We start from the raw sequence: 4,830 nt of genomic DNA, 5'->3' as shown, positions 1-4,830 counted from the left end.
ATGAAAACCATCAAGAATGATATATTTTTTCTTGAATAGATGGCAAGATACAACACATTTGGTATCACAACCTAGGAGGAGAATCTCAATGTTTGGTGATTTTATTGGAAGTAAAAACTACTCCTAATGATATTATAAATAGTTTATTTGAAAGAAGTTATAAAGATTTCAATAATGATCAAATAACAGGATGGTCTTCTCACCCTAAAATAGGACATTATCAATGGCTAAGATGATCTATCAACTATCTTCAAAGAAAACAAAGATCAAAGTATGTAACAAATATAATTTGTCATAGTTTAGACTTCCTCAATATGTAATTATTGCTCCTTGTGGAACTTGTCTCTAGAAGGAGTAATATCATGGATATATATTTATTATAATTATTACTTAGATAATATAAATAAATAGAAATAGATAAAAATAAACTAATTTTATAATATCTTCTAAAGAAGCTTCCTAGAAGCTTCATAAATATTGCTTTGACTTTTCATGTGTATGTAATTGGTTGATAAATTAGAAACTTGGTCAATAAATTAACCACATGTCATATGTGTATATAGCTTGCAGAACAAGCTAACTTTGTAGCACCCATATAGACAACTTACCTTGCAAGTTAAAATATATGTCATGCAAAGTCAATACATTTTGGAGGTCTTATAGCACGTTGCCATGTAGTTTATAGGTAAATAGTATATGTAGAGACAAGAGTGAAGCCTTCTTCACTTTTGTCAATTCATTTCTTGCTTCTAGTCTAGTTTCAAGAGTTTTTAGTTTTCTTGTCTTTTAACAAAAATTATTATATTTTTCTTTTTATATATATATATATATATATACATATATTTTTTATTTTTTCATACTTCTTTGAAAAAGTCTCACTTGTTTATTTGCTTTCATTGAGTTCTTAACTTTGACACTTATGTCTTAATTTTTTGTAATATTGTTTGTACTTTTGATTGATAATTATTTTTCAATTGTTTTTAAAAAATAAAATTTAAAATTTAAAATTTTAGAAATAAAATAGATACTTCTTACAAAAATCATGATTATAGTGGTTGGATTATTTTTTAAAAAAATAATGAAATAAAATAGATTTTTAAAATCTTAGAGAAGAAAAAAATATTTTTGGCAAATATTCTTCAAAATAATTATTTTGATCTTAGATGATGTTTTAAGTCAAAAAAATTTATATCCATTAGTAGATATTACAATGTTTGGTACAAAAAGTAGCAAGTTAATAGCTACTAAGCAAACATGGGAGGTTTTAAAAAATATTATAAATAAAAGATATGAAATATAATTAGTATTATTTTAAAAAAATAAAATTATAGAGATATTTTCTAAGTATGCCTTTAAAGATGTACATCTCTATATGTCTCAATTATCCAAAATATCCAAAAAAGTTATTAAAGCATATGTTGAATATCTTTTGATGTTATAAATTGTATAATATATCATTATACAATTAAAAAAAATATTTGTGTATAAAAGCTAATTATTCAAAGATTTAAAAGAGCTACAAAATTTTCTGGCCTAAGTAACATTTGAACAAGATTAGTGTCCATTTATAATGATCTTAATAAGAAAAAAAAGACTGTATTTTTAGATATGTCACGTTTTTATTATAAAGATATATGGCTTGAAAATACCAAGTAAGATATGATTATTCAATTTTTTGAATATAAATTAAAGAATGCTAAAGAAATTATTACAATTTTGGAAGATAAGTTATTCATCAAAGTAGATTTTTTTGGATTCATAAGTATTTATGATTTGCTTTGTGATATGGCTCAAAGAATTTTTAGAATTATTTTTGATGGAATTCGGAGATGGAATGAAAGTGATTAATTATCAAATACAAATAGTATGATGCCAAAACCATTAAATTATCTAATGTTATTGTGTATATGTTACAATAGAATTCTATTCATACAAATTATGTTGGTAAAATATGCTAATATATATTTGCACAAATTTATTCATAAATAATAACAAATTGTGTATTTTGTGCTATAAGATGATTTTGACATAAAGAATCTTTATTTTACAAGTTGTAAAAATAATTGAAGCCATGTAATAATATAAAATTTAAGTTTAGAAATTTTTAAATTTTAAGTTTTACTAAATGATATGCTTATATATAAAATCTACTCATAAACTAAGGTAGCTAAGAATTCAATTTTTTGCAGCCAACACTATAACAATATTACATAAAAATATAAAACTAATTTCTAACATTACATGTTGTAAAAACATTCAAAATATTATTGTTCTATAACTAATTAATTTAATACTTTTAAACAAATTTTCTATTAACATGTCTAATATGATGTACCTAAAAATTTAAGCTTAAAATTTTTTACTATGCTAAAAAAATTAAATATTTATGGAGAATAAATATTTCATTAAAGATTTTTAAGCTTGAAGGTTACAAAATTTTAAAAGACATTACAAATCTACTTGCTAATACATAATCCTTAAAATAATTGTTTGTAAAAAATTGTACAAAATTAATAAATAGTAATAAAAATATATATATAAATATATATATATATATATATATATATATATCTCATGTCTTCAATAACAATAATAAACCTACAAGAATGTTGGAATTTAAATAAAATTCACAATGCTTGTCAAAACTTAAAATATCTTCATCTATCAAATTACAAAAAATATTAAAAAAATAAATGCTAACTTCATTGGCATGACAAATTTGAAGAAGTTATAGCTTAATGGATAAAAGAACTTTAAAGACACGTCTTTGGATTTGAAGATATTATCATCATTAGAGTATTTAGATTTGCAACATTGTAAGAAAGTGAAGTTTGATAGTGATGCATTTAATGCATTCTTGTCTTTACAAATATTGCTCTTAGATAGTTGCTTGCACTTAGAGGAGGTGTCAAAAGGATATGGAAACCTCACATCTCTTCAACAACTTAGTTTTGCAAATTGTAAGAACTTGAAAACCATCCATGCTAGATTTAAAGGCATGACAAATTTGAAGAAGTTATGGCTTGATGGATGTGAGAACTTGAAAACATGCCTTTGGATTTAAAGACACTATCATCATGAAAGTATTTAAATTTGCAATATTATAAGAAAATGTAGTTTCATAATAATGCATTTTATGCATTCTTAACTATTCTTAAAATGTTACTAGATGGCTGCAAGCTCTAAGAAGAGATACCTAAAAGATTTTGCAATTTCACACCTATTCAAGAACTTGAAAGCTATCCATGCTAGGGTAGTAGACATGACAAAATTGATTATTTTTTTTTATTTTATATATTAAATTGATAAATATTTGTGTATGTGAAAGGGAAGAAGATATCCACACAATAAAAAGACTCCCATTTGATAGTTTTTTTCCTTAGAATTTTAAAATTTTACATTTGCCTTATATAATCTAGTCTTCTACTAATTTTATTCTAATATGTATAACTTCTTGATGAGTTGCACAATCAAATATTATTCATGTTATGCATTTCAACTTTTTATAACACTCTCTTAAAAATAAATAAATGCTACATTATAACAAGTCTTTAAATCTTCTAATACATCTTTAAATGTTACTTTGCTTTTTATACTTGTGTTCTTAAATTTATACTTACATGCACTTGATCAAATGGAGAGTTTGTTGGGCAATCCAAGGTATTGATGGATTACCAATTGGGGATAACAATTGTGAGATTTTGCAAAGAGAGAATGGAGGTTGAGAGGCTAGGATTAAGGATGGACCAGAGTTTGAAGAATTGTGAGAAAAGTGTGGTGTTTGAGGATGTAGGTGGAGGGAGGGGAGAAGAGCCGGTCGGTCGATTGTGATGGCAGAGAATTGTGGGTTCCAGAGGAGTGCAAATGCGTATGTGAGGAGCGGAAAAGTTGCGGGTGAGTGTGGGGGCTGTGGGGCGCTGGGGCATCGTGAGCCCGGACAGCAAGACAGTGGAATTACGAGTGAACCAACAAACCGACGTCCGGGGCGACGAGGCAGTGGTGTGTGATGGAGAGGGGACATGAAAAGATATGAGAAGCTGTGGGAAGCGAAAAATGAAAAAATGAAAATGCTGATGTCTGATCCCAGGTTCGAACTGGGGACCTCTAGTGTGTGAGACTAGCGTGATAACCGACTACACCAACCAGACCAAGTCGAAGAGGAAGCGCCTCACGTCACAGGCGCATCGCGCAGCCATAGTCAATCGCCCCGCACCTCCACTCCCGCCCCTTCTCTTCTCTTCTCTTCTCTTCTCATCTCTCTGCAGCCCCCCGAATGCCGCACAGCCCCACCCTCCTCCACGCAACTCAAACCAGGCTGCTGTCCAAGGCAGCGGAGGGGAAGGCGGGCCGAGGCAAGCCACTGCACTGGTGGGGAGACAGGGGGGTCGCCGCCCCCTCCACCCTCAAACCCACTCACCCACTAACCGACGCACAAACAAACATACCAACAATCTTCTGGCTCTTCGTTGGTCAACCGATGCTTGGTCCCCTGCTGCCCTCCGCAGCGGAGCACCGCCGGCGCTGTGGTTGCGACGTGTACTCCAAATCGAAAACCAGGACCAGGCCCAGGACCGTCCTTGCTTGCTGCACCCACCTTGTCACTGCTCCCTGGGTGACCTCGGGGACGCTTCTCCGCGGAGAACCCCACAACACGGACTTGCCGACACCGCCACCACCGCCACCATCAGCCAATCGCCCCTGGAGCTCTCGATCTACTCACAACATGCACATTTCTGTGGAGGACATGTTTAGTCTCGACGTCCCCCTACATGCAGCACCACATGCCAAGTTGCTTGTCAATTGGCACACGTTCGACATAATCCTAACGTC

The 4,830-nt window shown here is 31.3% G+C and overlaps 1 non-coding gene across 1 annotated transcript; it reads right to left on the bottom strand.

Moving 5' to 3' along the window:
- Positions 1–4,074: 4,074 nt before the first annotated feature.
- Positions 4,075–4,148, bottom strand: TRNAV-CAC (transfer RNA valine (anticodon CAC)). Its single transcript has one exon. It is a non-coding gene; the product is annotated as a tRNA-Val (tRNA).
- Between the last annotated feature and the right edge of the window lie 682 nt (positions 4,149–4,830).

Source organism: Physcomitrium patens, chromosome 21 (genome assembly GCF_059467195.1).
Source record: "Physcomitrium patens ecotype Gransden chromosome 21, ASM5946719v1, whole genome shotgun sequence".
Classification (NCBI taxonomy): Eukaryota; Viridiplantae; Streptophyta; class Bryopsida; order Funariales; family Funariaceae; genus Physcomitrium; species Physcomitrium patens.
Note: the sequence above shows the minus strand (reverse complement) of the source record. Positions and strands in the feature narration are given on the sequence as shown.